Source organism: Cherax quadricarinatus, chromosome 35, assembly GCF_038502225.1.
Source record: "Cherax quadricarinatus isolate ZL_2023a chromosome 35, ASM3850222v1, whole genome shotgun sequence".
In the NCBI taxonomy this organism is placed as follows: Eukaryota; Metazoa; Arthropoda; class Malacostraca; order Decapoda; family Parastacidae; genus Cherax; species Cherax quadricarinatus.
In genome coordinates, this window is record NC_091326.1 from 17,904,977 (window position 1) to 17,925,326 (window position 20,350).

Consider the following 20,350-nt stretch of genomic DNA (forward strand, 5'->3'; position numbering starts at 1 on the left):
AATATCTCAGAGTGTCTGTGTCAACAGTACTAGCCAGGGGGGCAGCTTACAAGGGGAAAGGTCGCACAGAAATTTCTAGACTACCACTGACGAGTTGGTTTATGTCCCGCAAAAGGTTTAACTCCTGTGTTTGAATACTAATTAGTGTTTTGTTTAGGTTGATTACATCATACATATATTTATTATCATTAAGACGCGTCAAAATTATCAGGATTGTAAAAAGTCTCTTTGGGTGCAGAAAGAGGTGGCCTCGGCCCTGTAAACACCATTTTCAACAATGTTCAGGCAGGTGGCAGCACCTGCCGGAAAACTGGGAAACAACCACCGTACGACTTTCAGTCTTATTGGTTATATGAGGTTACCCTCCAGCCGGAGGGCCCAAGAAAGAAGACAGAAGAAAGAAGAAGATGAACGACACCCCCAACCGGGGGCCACAGCCGGGTCACCATATGGAGAAGACCCGGGCCGGAAGTACCGGCGAACCTCTAATGAATGAATGAATATTGGTTATAAATTCACATAGACACAAACAAGTGGTGGTGATAATGGCGGTATTCCGGTGATGGTGGTAGTGATAGTAGTCAAATTATTTACAAAAGACGATACACAGGAAAAATTTATTAACATACATACTAAGGTAATGGAGAAGATATATTGGAAATGGTATAAAATACCGACAAGTTGAAGATTATAACACACGTGCCACAGTTGGGTATTTTAGTTGTTGAAACGTTTCACCTACATAGTAGACTTCTTCAGTCAAATACAGGTGAAGCAGTAGTAGTGAAATAAAGATGATGTAATCAGTCCATCAACCTTGGAAAATGAGTATTTGAGGCGGTCAGTCCCTCAGCCTGGAGAAGAGTTCAGTTCCAGTCTGGAACGTTCAAGCAATTAACAACACCACAGGTAATTAACTAACAACACAAACAATTAACAACTAACAACTCAAATAATTAACAACAACGAACAACTCAACAACTAACAACTCAAACAATTAACAACTAAGAGCATAAGTAGTAAAGAATTAAGAGGTTAACAAGAGGTCAGGACGGCAGGTGAGAAGTTGCTTGGTTATTGACCCTTATAGCTTATATTTCTTCTTGATATAAAGAACAGATTTTTCAGTGTATTTGCTGATATATATAGTTGTTAGTGAGGGTGAGAGGTGGACAACACTTATCTACAACAAACTTCACGAGTGAGAGGTGGACAACACTTATCTACAACAAACTTCACGAGTGAGAGGTGGACAACACTTATCTGCAACAAACTTCATGAGTGAGAGGTGGACAACACTTATCTACAACAAACTTCACGAGTGAGAGGTGGACAACACTTATCTACAACAAACTTCATGAGTGAGAGGTGGACAACACTTATCTGCAACAAACTTCATGAGTGAGAGGTGGACAACACTTATTTGCAACAAACTTCATGAGTGAGAGGTGGACAACACTTATCTACAACAAACTTCATGAGTGAGAGGTGGACAACACTTATCTGCAACAAACTTCATGAGTGAGAGGTGGACAACACTTATCTACAACAAACTTCATGAGTGAGAGGTGGACAACACTTATCTGCAACAAACTTCATGAGTGAGAGGTGGACAACACTTATCTACAACAAACTTCATGAGTGAGAGGTGGACAACACTTATCTGCAACAAACTTCACGAGTGAGAGGTGGACAACACTTATCTGCAACAAACTTCACGAGTGAGAGGTGGACAACACTTATCTGCAACAAACTTCACGAGTGAGAGGTGGACAACACTTATCTGCAACAAACTTCACGAGTGAGAGGTGGACAACACTTATCTGCAACAAACTTCATGAGTGAGAGGTGGACAACACTTATCTGCAACAAACTTCATGAGTGAGAGGTGGACAACACTTATCTACAACACACTTCACGAGTGAGAGGTGGACAACACTTATCTACAACACACTTCACGAGTGAGAGGTGGACAACACTTATCTACAACACACTTCACGAGTGAGAGGTGGACAACACTTATCTACAACACACTTCACGAGTGAGAGGTGGACAACACTTATCTGCAACAAACTTCATGAGTGAGAGGTGGACAACACTTATCTGCAACAAACTTCATGAGTGAGAGGTGGACAACACTTATCTGCAACAAACTTCATGAGTGAGAGGTGGACAACACTTATCTGCAACAAACTTCATGAGTGAGAGGTGGACAACACTTATCTACAACACACTTCATGAGTGAGAGGTGGACAACACTTATCTGCAACAAACTTCATGAGTGAGAGGTGGACAACACTTATCTACAACAAACTTCATGAGTGAGAGGTGGACAACACTTATCTACAACAAACTTCATGAGTGAGAGGTGGACAACACTTATCTGCAACAAACTTCACGAGTGAGAGGTGGACAACACTTATCTGCAACACACTTCATGAGTGAGAGGTGGACAACACTTATCTGCAACAAACTTCACGAGTGAGAGGTGGACAACACTTATCTGCAACAAACTTCATGAGTGAGAGGTGGACAACACTTATCTGCAACAAACTTCATGAGTGAGAGGTGGACAACACTTATCTACAACACACTTCACGAGTGAGAGGTGGACAACACTTATCTGCAACAAACTTCATGAGTGAGAGGTGGACAACACTTATCTACAACAAACTTCATGAGTGAGAGGTGGACAACACTTATCTGCAACAAACTTCACGAGTGAGAGGTGGACAACACTTATCTGCAACACACTTCATGAGTGAGAGGTGGACAACACTTATCTGCAACAAACTTCACGAGTGAGAGGTGGACAACACTTATCTGCAACAAACTTCACGAGTGAGAGGTGGACAACACTTATCTGCAACAAACTTCATGAGTGAGAGGTGGACAACACTTATCTACAACAAACTTCATGAGTGAGAGGTGGACAACACTTATCTGCAACAAACTTCACGAGTGAGAGGTGGACAACACTTATCTGCAACACACTTCATGAGTGAGAGGTGGACAACACTTATCTGCAACAAACTTCATGAGTGAGAGGTGGACAACACTTATCTGCAACACACTTCATGAGTGAGAGGTGGACAACACTTATCTGCAACAAACTTCACGAGTGAGAGGTGGACAACACTTATCTGCAACAAACTTCACGAGTGAGAGGTGGACAACACTTATCTGCAACAAACTTCATGAGTGAGAGGTGGACAACACTTATCTGCAACAAACTTCACGAGTGAGAGGTGGACAACACTTATCTACAACAAACTTCATGAGTGAGAGGTGGACAACACTTATCTGCAACAAACTTCACGAGTGAGAGGTGGACAACACTTATCTGCAACACACTTCATGAGTGAGAGGTGGACAACACTTATCTGCAACAAACTTCACGAGTGAGAGGTGGACAACACTTATCTGCAACACACTTCATGAGTGAGAGGTGGACAACACTTATCTGCAACAAACTTCACGAGTGAGAGGTGGACAACACTTATCTGCAACAAACTTCATGAGTGAGAGGTGGACAACACTTATCTGCAACAAACTTCACGAGTGAGAGGTGGACAACACTTATCTGCAACAAACTTCACGAGTGAGAGGTGGACAACACTTATCTGCAACAAACTTCACGAGTGAGAGGTGGACAACACTTATCTACAACAAACTTCATCTTTCTTGTGCTATGAGACTCTCAAGAAGTGTCGCTAAATAACATTATCGCTGCTACACCAAGGTGGCGTATTTGGAGGAGGAGGAAGAGGAGGAGGAGAAAGGAAAGGAGGAGGAGGAGGAGGAGGCTTAGAATTAGAAGCAAAGGAGGAACAAGTTGGAAGAGGAACAAATGCAAAAGGATAACAAACTGGAATGAAACAATGAAGGACAGGAGCAGGAGAAGAGGAGGATTATAAGGGAAAGCAAAAGTAACTAATGGAGAAGCAGGAGGAAGGGCAAGAGCAGAAGAAAAAAAAGGAATATGAGAGGGAAGAGCAGGTGAAGAAAGAACAGGAGGGAAAAAGAGGAAGAACAATAAAAGCACCAGCAGCGGGAAGAGGAAAAATAGTACCAAAAGGAACAGGAGGAAGGGGAGCAGCAACAGGAGGAAAAGGAGGAGGAGAGAAGAAAGAAATAATAACTGGAAAATTAAGAAATCAATAAAGACAGTAAATAATAAAACGAGTTATCTGAACTTACTGTTAATAATACAATGAAATTATTTCTTTCTCATTCACCTGGTTACTTTTTTCTTGCTAAATGATGATATTACTCGCTGATGGAATTAGGATCCTGTCTCGCCAGGACAGGTCCTCACCTGATGGAATTAGGTCCCTGCTGGATTCAATTAGGTTTCAGCATCGAAAGAAAATGTTCTTGCTTGATGGAATTAGGTCCGGGATAGGTCCCAGCCCAAGGGATGAAGTCCCTGATTAAGGGAAGGATGACGGAGGTGTTAGGTCCCCACCTAAAGAGTGAGGCTCCTGCTTGACCAAAGGATCTGAGAAAGCCACTGACTGGCGAAACGTTTCCACAGTAAAGATACGAAGTGTTGCACAAGTGTGTGTGTGTGTGTGTGTGTGTGTGTCGTGCTGAATAGGTAAAACTTGGAAATTTGGCTTAAGTAGCAGCGCTCTTCTTGCCGAATAAGACAAGCGAAAATTTGTGTATTCAATAATTTCGCGAATATCATTCTGAAACTAATGAAAAAATATATAATTCATTGTGTTTATTTAGGCTATATTAAGTTGGGCTTGTTATAATAAGGTTAAGTAAGTTTTCTAAGGTTCTTTTGGAACAAAATCATTAATTTTTATATTAACATAAATGAAAATTTATATCTTCAAATGTATAAGAGAAAATTTTAGAAAGGACTTAAATTTAAATAATGAGTTTATTGCTAATTGACCAGTTTTACCTATTCGGCTCGAGATTATATATCTAGTTACATTATATATATATATATATATATATATATATATATATATATATATATATATATATATATATATATATATATATATATATATATAATGATATAATGTAACTAAATTTTTGGGTTCCACAGGATTAGTTTAGAGAAGTGTGGAGTTGTGTTGGAAGAATTCAGAGGTACAACGTCGTGGCTTCTAACCATCAGTGTTGCAACAACCCACAGCTGCTACAGAGGCGACACAAACAACTACACCTCTTGTCAGGGAATTAAAAATAAAACAATTTCAACCTCCAAGATAAAAATAAATATATATCAAGGTCAACTGACTACATAACAATGCTGCAGCTATTGTTGTTGATGTTGTTCCTGCTATTACTGCTGCTGCTGGTGATGCTGCGGCTGTTGCTGCTACTGTTGCTGTTACTGCTACTTCTGCTGTTGCTATTACTGCTACTGTTTCTGGTGCTGCTGTTGCTATTACTGCTACTGTTGCTGGTGCTGCTGTTGCTATTACTGCTACTGCTGTTGTTGCTGCTGCTGCTAATGTCATTGACCATTAAGGTGCCACCAACGCCCTTAGGACGCGCTAACCGCCCAATCGCCCTCTAAACCTCGCTTAATAAGTCAATTCGCACCAAGCTTAACTGCCCAACAAGTAATTCCACAGAGCACCTTAACCAGCGAGGATAGTGCTCGATACGGCGTAAGCTGTCAGTGGCCCTATAACCCAACAAAAACAAAAATAACCAGAGAGGCTGCAGGAGGTGTCACCGCCTCTCTACCCCAACTACACATATATTTGTACACATTTTTCTCCTCGATATAATAACAATAATAATAGTAATAATAATAAAGACGAGGTAGTGACTCAGAGAATGCAATTATAACGTCGCACGAGGCGGCACTACGGGGAATTCAACAGCGAATCCAACCAGCAATTAGCAATTACGTGATAAGAAGCGGTGGTGTGAGTTTATTAGTTGGTTGGTCGTGTGTGCTGGTGGCCCTTGGGGTGCCGGTGGTCCCTGAAGGTGTTGGTTCCGTGGGTGGTGGCCCCTGAGGATGGTGGTCCCTGAAGTTGGTGGTCCCCAAAGGTGGTGGTCCCCGAGGTGGTGGTCCTGCTTGCTGGAGCAAGCAGGACCTTGCCCAGGTGCTGCTCCAGCAAGCAGGACCTTGTCTAGGTGCTGGTCCAGCAAGCAGGACCTTGCCCAGGTGCTGCCCCAGCAAGCAGGGCCTTGTCTAGGTGCTGCTTCAGTAAGCAGGACCTTGTCTACGTGCTGCCCCGGCAAGCAGGAACATGCCCAGGTGCTGCTCCAGTAAGCAGGACCTTGCCCAGGTGCTGCTCCATCAAGCAGGACCTTGCCCAGGTACTGCTACAGCAAGCAGGAACATGCCCAGATGCTACTCAAGCAAGCAGGACCTTGTCTGGGTGCTGCTCCAGCAAGCAAGAACTTGCCCAGGTGCTGCCCCGGCAAGCAGGACCTTGCCCAGGGCGGAGCAAGAACAGAGCGTTCTGGGACCTCATTTCATTTCCTCCACAGTAACCACGCCAGGACATCCACAGCAACCACGGGAAGTCATCCACAGCAACCACGACAAGTCATCTACAGGAACCACGACAAGTCATCCAAAGGAACCACGACAAATCATCCACAGCACGTCATCCACAGTAACCAAGAAGCCAATCACAGTAAACACGACAAGTCACTCACAGCAACCACGACAAATCATCCACAGCAACCACGACAAATCATCCACAGCAACCACGGCAAGTCATCCACAGCAACCAAGGCAAGATTATAGGTAATCCACTCTTACCTGTTCCATCTCTCCCCTCCTTTCTTCCCTCCCCACCCCTCCTTCTCTCCCTTCCCTCCTCTTCTTTCCGTCCAGCATCCCCTCCTCCCTCCCCTCCCCTAATTATGCCTCAAAGTGTCCCACGATGTGAGGACAATAACTGATGGTGCTGGAGCAGGCTTGTTCCCCTACTGTTATCTGTCGTTGTGACGGATGAATGGTCGTTACCCGGGGGTTGAGGGTAGGAAGGAAGGGGAGCTGCATAAAGCTTACTGTCGCTTGTATTGTTACAGTGGTGATGGTGGCAGGTGTCTATATAGTCTTAGTGTGTTGTGACGTGATGAGTGACAGGTCAATATGTGTGTGTGTGTGTGTGTGTGTGTGTGTGTGTGTGTGTGTGTGTGTGTGTGTGTGTGTGTGTGTACTCACCTAGTTGTGGTTGAAGGGGTCGAATCACAACTCATGGACCTGCCTCTTTACTAGTCGCTACTAGGCCACTCTCCCTGCTCCATGAGCCTTGTGTGTGTGGAGAGAGAGAAAGAGAGAGAGAAAGAGAGGGAGAGACAGCGACTAACAAGTTAGCTGCACTGTTGATTGAATAACAGTGACTGACTGAGACGACTGGCACTGCTGCTGCATTGAAACTGTCCTAAAACAATAAAAAAAGTCGATTTTTCACTTTAAATTCTTAAACCAATCAAAGCAGAATACGGGTGGCGTTAGAACTCATGACAAGTGAGTCGTAATACTCCAGGCCAGTGTGTAAACCACTGGACCACCTGGCTACAATAAGATTCATCCAACTAGGTACATTATACACCATAGTGAGGCTAGTATGGTTCCTGGGCCCATGTTAACTTCACTATGGTGTATAATATACCTAGTTGCACGAATCTTATTGTAGCCAGGTGGTCCAGTGGTTTACACACTGGCCTGGAGTATTACGACTCACTTACCATGAGTTCTATCCCCACCCTTACTGTGGTTTGTGTGTAATTGTATTATTACGATTTAGTGAGTCTTAAACCAATGTGTGTGTGTACCTCTTCTCCCCCCCCCTCGCCAAAGATGTGACCCCACAACAGTCACGTAGCACCCGGGTACCTATTTACTGCTAGCCTTCACAAGGTAACGTTAGCACCTATGTGCTACATTACTATGTACACAGGAGATGAAAAACAATGTTCAGCTCTCTGATGCTGCATCAGTCATCTCCAGCATGACCTTTAACACACTTTTTCAAGTTTCTCCTCAGACCTCTCCTTCCCCTCCCTCCCAGCATCACATTCCAGCACTGTGTAGGAATACTCTCTCTCTCTCTCTCTCTCTCTCTCTCTCTCTTCACATTCTTCCAGCTCATCCTCTCCATAACAGTATTTCGTTGTTGCTAAGATAGTCCAACGGGTGACTGTTCACCAGCCATCAACATTGACTGTATTTCCTACTGTGCTGGTTGACCACCGGTTTCCTGCTGGCACCACACAACCTCCCTGCTGGCACCACACAACCTCCCTGCTGGCACCACACAACCTCCCTGCTGGCACCACACAACCTCCCTGCTGGCACCACACAACCTTCCTGCTGGTACCACACAACCTTCCTGCTGTCACCACACAACCTTCCTGCTGGCACAACACAACTTTCCTGCTGGCACCACATAACCTCCCTGCTGGCACCACACAACCTTCCTGCTGGCACCACACAACCTTCCTGCTGGCACCACACAACCTTCCTGCTGGCACCACACAACCTTCCTGCTGGTACCACACAACCTTCCTGCTGGCACCACACAACCTTCCTGCTGGCACCACACAACCTTCCTGCTGGCACCACACAACCTTCCTGCTGGCACCACATAACCTCCCTGCTGGTACCACACAACCTTCCTGCTGGCACCACACAACCTTCCTGCTGGCACCACACAACCTTCCTGCTGGCACCACACAACCTTCCTGCTGGCACCACACAACCTTCCTGCTGGCACCACACAACCTTCCTGCTGGTACCACACAACCTTCCTGCTGGTACCACACAACCTTCCTGCTGGTACCACACAACCTTCCTGCTGGTACCACACAACCTTCCTGCTGGCACCACACAACCTTCCTGCTGGCACCACACAACCTTCCTGCTGGCACCACACAACCTTCCTGCTGGTACCACACAACCTTCCAGCTGGCACCACACAACCTTCCTGCTGGTACCACACAACCTTCCTGCTGGCACCACACAACGTTCCTGCTGGCACCACACAACCTTCCTGCTGGCTAGTACCACACAACCTTCCTGCTGGCACCACACAACCTTCCTGCTGGTACCACACAACCTTCCTGCTGGCACCACACAACGTTCCTGCTGGCACTACCTTCCTGCTGGTACCACACAACCTTCCTGCACCACACAACCTTCCTGCTGGTACCACACAACCTTCCTGCTGGCACCACACAACCTTCCTGCTACCACACAACCTTCCTGCTGGCACCACACAACCTTCCTGCTGCACCACACAACCTTCCTGCTGGCACCACACAACCTTCCTGCTGGCACCACACAACCTTCCTGCTGGCACCACACAACCTTCCTGCTGGCACCACACAACCTTCCTGCTGGTACCACACAACCTTCCTGCTGGCACCACACAACCTTCCTGCTGGCACCACACAACCTTCCTGCTGGCACCACACAACCTTCGTGCTGGCTGGCACCACACAACCTTCCTGCTGGCACCACACAACCTTCCTGCTGGCTGGCACCACACAACCTTCCTGCTGGCACCACACAACCTTCCTGCTGGCACCACACAACCTTCCTGCTGGCACCACACAACCTTCCTGCTGGCACCACACAACCTTCCTGCTGGCACCACACAACCTTCCTGCTGGCACCACACAACCTTCCTGCTGGCACCACACAACCTTCCTGCTGGTACAACACAACCTTCCTGCTGGCTGGTACCACACAACCTTCCTGCTGGCACCACACAACCTTCCTGCTGGCACCACACAACCTTCCTGCTGGCACCACACAACCTTCCTGCTGGCACCACACAACCTTCCTGCTGGCACCACACAACCTTCCTGCTGGCACCACACAACCTTCCTGCTGGCACCACACAACCTTCCTGCTGGCACCACACAACCTTCCTGCTGGCACCACACAACCTTCCTGCTGGTACCACACAACCTTCCTGCTGCACCACACAACCTTCCTGCTGGCACCACACAACCTTCCTGCTGGCACCACACAACCTTCCTGCTGGCACCACACAACCTTCCTGCTGGCACCACACAACCTTCCTGCTGGCACCACACAACCTTCCTGCTGGCACCACACAACCTTCCTGCTGGCACCACACAACCTTCCTGCTGGCACCACACAACCTTCCTGCTGGCACCACACAACCTTCCTGCTGGCACCACACAACCTTCCTGCTGGCACCACACAACCTTCCTGCTGGCACCACACAACCTTCCTGCTGGCACCACACAACCTTCCTGCTGGTACCACACAACCTTCCTGCTGGCACCACACAACCTTCCTGCTGGCACCACACAACCTTCCTGCTGGCACCACACAACCTTCCTGCTGGCACCACACAACCTTCCTGCTGGCACCACACAACCTTCCTGCTGGCACCACACAACCTTCCTGCTGGTACCACACAACCTTCCTGCTGGTACCACACAACCTTCCTGCTGGCACCACACAACCTTCCTGCTGGCACCACACAACCTTCCTGCTGGCACCACACAACCTTCCTGCTGGCACCACACAACCTTCCTGCTGGCACCACACAACCTTCCTGCTGGTACCACACAACCTTCCTGCTGGTACCACACAACCTTCCTGCTGGTACCACACAACCACACAACCTTCCTGCTGGTACCACACAACCTTCCTGCTGGTACCACACAACCTTCCTGCTGGCACCACACAACCTTCCTGCTGGCACCACACAACCTTCCTGCTGGTACCACACAACCTTCCTGCTGGCACCACACAACCTTCCTGCTGGCACCACACAACCTTCCTGCTGGCACCACACAACCTTCCTGCTGGTACCACACAACCTTCCTGCTGGCACCACACAACCTTCCTGCTGGTACCACACAACCTTCCTGCTGGCACCACACAACCTTCCTGCTGGCACCACACAACCTTCCTGCTGGCACCACACAACCTTCCTGCTGGCACCACACAACCTTCCTGCTGGCACCACACAACCTTCCTGCTGGCACCACACAACCTTCCTGCTGGCACCACACAACCTTCCTGCTGGCACCACACAACCTTCCTGCTGGCACCACACAACCTTCCTGCTGGCACCACACAACCTTCCTGCTGGCACCACACAACCTTCCTGCTGGCACCACACAACCTTCCTGCTGGCACCACACAACCTTCCTGCTGGTACCACACAACCTTCCTGCTGGCACCACACAACCTTCCTGCTGGCACCACACAACCTTCCTGCTGGCACCACACAACCTTCCTGCTGGCACCACACAACCTTCCTGCTGGCACCACACAACCTGCTGGCACCACACAACCTTCCTGCTGGCACCACACAACCTTCCTGCTGGAACCACACAACCTACCTGCTGGCCACACAACCTTCCTGCTGGCACCACACAACCTTCCTGCTGGCACCACACAACCTTCCTGCTGGCACCACACAACCTTCCTGCTGGCACCACACAACCTTCCTGCTGGTACCACACAACCTTCCTGCTGGCACCACACAACCTTCCTGCTGGCACCACACAACCTTCCTGCTGGCACCACACAACCTTCCTGCTGGCACCACACAACCTGCTGGCACCACACAACCTTCCTGCTGGCACCACACAACCTTCCTGCTGGCACCACACAACCTTCCTGCTGGCACCACACAACCTTCCTGCTGGTACCACACAACCTTCCTGCTGGCACCACACAACCTTCCTGCTGGCACCACACAACCTTTATTACAGTTACTGCAGTTGTGGTGTCTTGTAACTAATTAATGACAGACTACAACTTAACTTAGCTTTACCTAAAGTAACCTAATCTAACATCACCTAACTTAATCTAACCTAGCCTAGCCTAAGCTTATTCTAACCTAGCTTAACTTAACCTTACCTAACCCAGTCTAACGCAAATTAATTGACGTAGATAAACTTGCTGTAAACTCTAAGTGAGAAATTAACACAGTGTGTAGACAGCCTATACTGTCTGCATAGACAGCCTATGTGAGGATGTGTCACATTAACACAATGTGTGAGGATGTCTCACATTAACACAATGTGTGAGGATGTGTCACATTAACACAATGTGTGAGGATGTGTCACATTAACACAATGTGTGAGGATGTGTCACATTAACACAATGTGTGAGGATGTGTCACATTAACACAATGTGTGAGGATGTCTCACATTAACACAATGTGTGAGGATGTGTCACATTAACACAATGTGTGAGGATGTCTCACATTAACACAATGTGTGAGGATGTCTCACATTAACACAATGTGTGAGGATGTGTCACATTAACACAATGTGTGAGGATGTGTCACATTAACACAATGTGTGAGGATGTGTCACATTAACACAATGTGTGAGGATGTGTCACATTAACACAATGTGTGAGGATGTGTCACATTAACACAATGTGTGAGGATGTCTCACATTAACACAATGTGTGAGGATGTGTCACATTAACACAATGTGTGAGGATGTGTCACATTAACACAATGTGTGAGGATGTCTCACATTAACACAATGTGTGAGGATGTGTCACATTAACACAATGTGTGAGGATGTCTCACATTAACACAATGTGTGAGGATGTCTCACATTAACACAATGTGTGAGGATGTGTCACATTAACACAATGTGTGAGGATGTGTCACATTAACACAATGTGTGAGGATGTGTCACATTAACACAATGTGTGAGGATGTGTCACATTAACACAATGTGTGAGGATGTGTCACATTAACACAATGTGTGAGGATGTGTCACATTAACACAATGTGTGAGGATGTCACATTAATCAATGTGTGAGGATGTCACATTAATCAATGTGTGAGGATGTCACATTCCTCACTCATCCACCACTCGTGTCCTAAAACGGCAATGTGGTTCAAGCCTCTACCACATTCCTCCTTCCTGCTACCCCTTCCATCTTACCTCCCCTCTTCCACCCCCACTCCAGGAGACGAGTTGGGCACAAGGGCAGCAAGTGCCAGTAAGTCCAGACTGTGGCATCATGAACAACCATCCCCTCACACACACACACACACACACACACACACACACACACACAAACACACACACACACACACACACACACACACACACACACACACACACAAACACACACACAAATAGGATGTTCCAGAGTTGGGACACAGAAACAAGGGGTCACAACTGAAAGCTAAAGATTCCGATGAGTCAAAGGGATGTTAGGAAGTATTTCTTCAGTTATAGAGTTGTCAGGAAGTGTTGTCAGGGTGTCCCGTAGCAAGATCGGTAGCGCACTCGGCTCACACACTGAGGTCCGGATTTCGAATCTCCGGTACGGCTGGAAAACATTAGGGACGTGTTTCCATAAGACACCTGCTGTTCCTGTCACCCATCATTATAAAATGGGTACCTGGCTGTTAGTGGACTGGTGTGGGTCGCATCCTGGGAGAAGACTGACCTAATTTGCCCGAAATGCTCAGCATAACAAGTGGCTTTCTATATAGTAGTATGTCACTGAGGTCAGCTAGGACTGTACACCTTGTACATGTACTGGTAATAAATAAAGATATAAGTAGAACAATGAAGAGAGTGCTGTAGTGGAGACAGGATCTATACACAGCTTTAAGAAGTGATACGGTAAACCTCATGGAGCAGACTAGTGAAGAAGCGGAGCCAGGAGCTGTGAATCGACCCCTGCAACCACAATTAGGTGATTACATACAGCACCCGACAACATCCACAGTAACTCCCCCACGTACCAAACAACCAGACAGTACTGTACGTTGTCTCACTATCCAAGGCGGATAAGGACCAACAAAACTAGTTCCTTATAAGGATGAAGCCATGGGTGTGGTCGCTGCTCGGAGGTGATCCTCTTATTCAGTTATTACATTAATGGGGGAGGGGAAAAATGAATGGGGGAGGGCTATACGTCTCCTGTGTAATATAAGAGAGAGGAAGGAAGGGAGGGAGGGAAGGGAGAGAGAGCGGGAGGGAGGGAGGTAAGAAGGGAGAGAGAGAGGGAGGGAGGGACGAAGGAAGGGAGGAAGGGAGGAAGGAAGGGATGGAGGGAGGGAAGGAGGGAAGGAAGAGAGGGAGGAAGTAGGGGAGAGGTAATCAATTCACGATCCAGAGAGAGGGGGGAGAAAGAAAGGGGAGAAAGAGGGGGGAGAGGGAGGGGGAGAGGGAGGGGGGAATAGTTTTATTTAGTACATCAAAGAAGTCTCATCCTAATTAGTTACAGGACTAGTTACAGGACTAGTAGCTACTGGACTAGTTACTAGTCTAATTACTGGAATAGTTACTGAGCTAGTCATTGGGCCAGTTACTGTGTAAGTTACTGGACTAAATACTGAGCTAGTTACTGGACTAGTTACTTTGCTAGTTACTGAGCTGGATACTGGGTTAGTTACTGAGCTAGTTACTGGGCTACTTACTGGACTAGTTGCTGGGTTAGTTACTGGACTAGCTATTGGACTAGTTACTAGACTAGTTACTAGTCTAATTACTAGACTGGTTGCTTGGTTAGTTACCGGATTAGTTACTGGGCTAGATGCTGGACTAGTTGCTGGGCTAGTTACAAGACTAGCTACTGAGTTACCAGGTAGGCTTCTGTACTAGTTACTTGGCTAGCTACTGGACTAGTAACTGGCTAGCTACTGGACTAGTAACTGGCTAGCTACTGAACTAGTAACTGGGCTAGCTACTGGGCCAGTAACTGAGCTAGTTACTGGACTAGTAACTGGGCTAGTTACTGGACTAGTAACTGGGCTAGTTACTGGAACAGTAACTGGGCTAGCTACTGGACTAGTAACTGAGCTAGTTACTGGACTAGTAACTGGGCTAGTTACTAAACTAGTAACTGGGCTAGCTACTGGACAAGTAACTGGGCTAGTTACTGGGCTAGTAACTGGGCTAGCTATTGGAATAGTAACTAGTAACTGGGCTAGCTACTGGACTAGTAACTAGTAACTGGGATAGCTACTGAACTAGTAACTAGTAAGTGGGCTAGCTACTGGAGTATTAACTAGTAACTGGGCTAGCTACTGGACTAGTAACTGGGCTAGCTACTGGACTAGTAACTAGTAACTGGGCTAGCTACTGGACTAGTAACTGGACTACTTACTGAACCAGTAACTGGACTAGTTACTGAACCAGTAACTGGGCTAGTTACTGAACCAGTAACTGGACTTGTTACTGAACCAGTAACTGGGCTAGTTACTGAACCAGTAACTGGGCTAGTTACTGAACCAGTAACTGGACTTGTTACTGAACCAGTAACTGGGCTAGTTACTGAACCAGTAACTGGGCTAGTTACTGAACCAGTAACTGGGCTAGTTACTGAACCAGTAACTGGACTTGTTACTGAACCAGTAACTGGGCTAGTTACTGAACCAGTAACTGGGCTAGTTACTGAACCAGTAACTGGGCTAGTTACTGAACCAGTAACTGGGCTAGTTACTGAACCAGTAACTGGGCTAGTTACTGAACCAGTAACTGGGCTAGTTACTGAACCAGTAACTGGGCTAGTTACTGAACCAGTAACTGGGCTAGTTACTGAACCAGTAACTGGGCTAGTTACTGAACCAGTAACTGGGCTAGTTACTGAACCAGTAACTGGGCTAGTTACTGAACCAGTAACTGGGCTAGTTACTGAACCAGTAACTGGGCTAGTTACTGAACCAGTAACTGGGCTAGTTACTGAACCAGTAACTGGGCTAGTTACTGAACCAGTTACTGGGTCTGTGCCTCATCTATCTCCATGACCAGAAAGTTTTTTTTCCAGATAGCTCCTAGTTCCTCTCTCGTCCTAGTTACTAGTTATCTCGTGCTAGCTCCTAGTGCTAGATTTTAACTCCTTCCTGTTTCCTTGCACTAACTAGTTCCTTTCTCGTGCCAGTTATTAGTTCCCACCTCCAGCTAGTAAATTCCTCTCTCGTACTAGTTACTAGCAACTCTAAAAAACAATAAATCTAGTTAATTTTCCTCACGTAACAATAATCACAATAATATTATTACTAGTAATAATAATAATTATTGTTCTACTACTACTACTAATAATAATGATAATAATAATAAAAAGAAAAATAGTAACAACTACGACCATAGTTTTTAAAGGGGTAAGCCAGTGGAAGGCCTCGGTCAGATGACCAAAAGTTCCAGCCGCGAGTCATTATCTAAGACCCACGTCAGGAAACACTTGTCCTGTTTCCTAACGAACCTTACCTAACATAACCTAATAATAAATACTACTACTACTACTACTACTAATAATAATAATTAATAATAATAATTGACATTCTTTAAGGGTTTCTTCCAAGATAATATTTAATAACTGTGTTAGGAGTATCGAGCATTTAACAGGCCTTAATTTTCTTACATAAATGAATTATTTTGTGGTGCTGTGTACGTCTCTCAGAGCAGAAGCCGAGGCCAGATAATTCCTGCACAGGTCCTTGATAATCCCCTTTAATTATAACTGATAATCGTCTTAATTATTAAGAGTGGACGGAGGAGAAGGAAGACAGTTAATGAGCCGTGATTATCTCCAGTCATGGAGGGGGGAGAGGGGGGGGGGGGGGGGGGGAGAGAGGGGGGGAGAGGGGGAGAGGGGGGGACATATTCGTAATATTCGTTACGTTACTAATACGATAACATACATTGACAGGATTACACAGTCACTAACAAATACAGTAACAAACGTAAACAGGAGGAAAACTAACAATACCACAGCAAGAACAATTCAGAGTTAACATACACGCGCGCACACACACACATAAACACACGAACACACAAACGCACACACATACACACACGAACACACAAACGCACACACATACACACACGAACACACAAACGCACACACATACACACACGAACACACAAACGCACACAAACACACGAACACACAAACGCACACACACACACGAACACACAAACGCACACATATACACACACGAACACACAAACGCACACACATACACACACGAACACACAAACGCACACACATAAACACACGAACACACAAACGCACACACATACACACACGAACACACAAACGCACACACATACACACACGAACACACAAACGCACACACATACACACACGAACACACAAACGCACACACATACACACACGAACACACAAACGCACACATATACACACACGAACACACAAACGCACACACATACACACACGAACACACAAACGCACACACATACACACACGAACACACAAACGCACACACATACACACACGAACACACAAACGCACACACATACACACACGAACACACAAACGCACACACATACACACACGAACACACAAACGCACACACATACACACACGAACACACAAACGCACACACATACACACACGAACACACAAACGCACACACATACACACACGAACACACAAACGCACACACATACACACACGAACACACAAACGCACACACATACACACACGAACACACAGACGCACACACATACACACACGAACACACAAACGCACACACATACACACACGAACACACAAACGCACACACATACACAAACAAACTATTGCAAAATGGTGATATCTATAAAGTATAGACATCTCCAGAGAAGACTAGGTCTTCCTCTCGAGCATTCAGCAAGTTTGTGGTTATTGTAACAGTTGTCTGAATAAGATCAAGTCTAGTTATCCCTTGAAGAGTTTGGGGATTACAACTGGTGGTAATAATCCAACGAAATAAAATTTAAGATCTTTAATACAAAAGGTGTCTAGGTGGATAATAAGTATTACATAGTTTAGGATACAAGCTCCTTCATACCTCTTGTAGTGCAATATTGAATTGTACATATGGTAATATAGTGCTGAGGGAACTTTTGGAACAGTACAAATCGTGAGTACTTTACTACGATGAGATATATTCTTGAATACGAATAATACATATATATATAAGTGTGTGAATGTGTGTGCTCGAAGTGCTTGTAATGTCTCGGCAAAACTTGACTCGAAATAGACTTAAATAGTGACTGACAATAAGTCCTCGAATAATCTATCTTCTCGACCATCAGGGCAAACAAAACAGATTGCTTGTACAAAATGACGAAACACTCACCAACAACAATAATGTACCAAGCAGCTGCACAGTGCCAGGAACAAGGAGATAAAACAACACTGAGGAACATCTGCAGATCCTCCATAAAGGGCATAAAACCCCCTTAATACTGTATCTAAGTTCAGCATAACCGAATCCCCGACTACGATGGTGCGTAGATGCCACACAAAGTACGTCAGAGGCTACAGCTTGGGACCAGGGTTGAAAAGAGTGTCTCAACACGACACAGAACCTCTGTAAAATGTCAAAACCACCAAGTCTGACCGAGAGGTATCTTTCGAATTCACCAGTGAAACCATACTCGACCAAAACAGTCTAAATGACGAACAAACAGCCAGAGACGAGAGAGATCCCTGGAGAGACGTTTCTCGTAGAAGTCGCTCGAGAGATGCTTACAGGACTAGAAGCAGATGGAGAGAGAGAGAGAGGTATGGACTGCAAGCCTCACATCAGGTGACATCACGTGACTCGCCCGTGCTACTCCAGCGACGGCACGAGGTACCGCCTGACACAAACAAGCGAGTGGTAGTTAGCACAGCAGTTTCCGAGGGCAGACAGCCAATCACAACTCTCCAACAGCGAGCACAGTGAGAAGTGTCATGTTACATCCTACCTACAGACGTAAGGAGTATAATAAGTCAAACAATATAAATCAAGATATTTTCATTTTAGCTATTAATGAAAATCTCGGCAATATAAATTTATATGAAAAGATAAATATATACATACAATATATATTATAAACATTGGGCCCCATTCAGGGGTGCAATATAAATACACAAAAACACAAATACACACACACAAACACAAACAAAAAAAGAAACACACATACACAAATACAAACACACAAACACAAATAACAAATACACACACACAAACATATAAACACACACACACACACTCAAATATACAAACACAAATGCACAAACACAAACATACACACAAAAACAAAGACGCACACAATTTAAAAATGTAAATGTAGATGATGTGACTTAAAAAATGTTTCAGTCGGGGCCGAAACGTCGTCCCAAGTTTCTTCTCCATAACTAAAGATTGTGACCCCCCCCCCCGAAAAAAAATAGGAAAAAAAAAAACAAAAGATTCCAAACAAAAACAGTAACAAAACCACAGAGTAACAATGGACAAAATACGAATTCGCTTCTGGTTAAAACATAAACATTTGTAAAGTCTTACGAAATATCTGACGATCGTGAGAGACTGAGACACAAAAACAAAAAGTCGAAAAATGAAAAATAATTATTTTTTTTTATCAAAATTGGATATAGAATAATGTAGCAACAGCACATTGTTGTTACACTATACTATATGATAGTTACAGTGTGTTACACTATACTATATGATAGTTACAGTGTGTTGTTACACTATACTATATGATAGTTACAGTGTGTTGTTACACTATACTATATGATAGTTACAGTGTGTTGTTACACTATACTATATGATAGTTACAGTGTGTTGTTACACTATACTATATGATAGTTACAGTGTGCTGTTACACTATACTATATGATAGTTACAGTGAGCTGTTACACTATACTATATGATAGTTACAGTGTGTTGTTACACTATACTATATGATAGTTACAGTGTGTTGTTACACTATACTATATGATAGGTACAGTGAGCTGTTACACTATACTATATGATAGTCACAGTGTGTTGTTACACTATACTATATGATAGTTACAGTGAGCTGTTACACTATACTATATGATAGTTACAGTGTGTTGTTACACTATACTATATGATAGTTACAGTGAGCTGTTACACTATACTATATGATAGTTACAGTGTGTTGTTACACTATACTATATGATAGTTACAGTGTGTTGTTACACTATACTATATGATAGTTACAGTGAGCTGTTACACTATACTATATGATAGTTACAGTGTGTTGTTACACTATACTATATGATAGTTACAGTGTGTTGTTACACTATACTATATGATAGTCACAGTGAGCTGTTACACTATACTATATGATAGTCACAGTGAGCTGTTACACTATACTATATGATAGTTACAGTGAGCTGTTACACTATACTATATGATAGTCACAGTGATCTGTTACACTATACTATATGATAGTCACAGTGAGCTGTTACACTATACTATATGATAGTTACAGTGAGCTGTTACACTATACTATATGATAGTCACAGTGAGCTGTTACACTATACTATATAATAGTTACAGTGAGCTGTTACACTATACTATATGATAGTCACAGTGAGCTGTTACACTATACTATATGATAGTCA

The 20,350-nt window shown here is 45.0% G+C and overlaps 1 protein-coding gene across 2 annotated transcripts in view; it reads right to left on the reverse strand.

Moving 5' to 3' along the window:
* Positions 1-20,350, reverse strand: part of LOC128695029 (uncharacterized) — a gene marked incomplete at its 3' end in the record, with an annotated part of 538,480 nt that overhangs the window by 268,832 nt on the left and 249,298 nt on the right.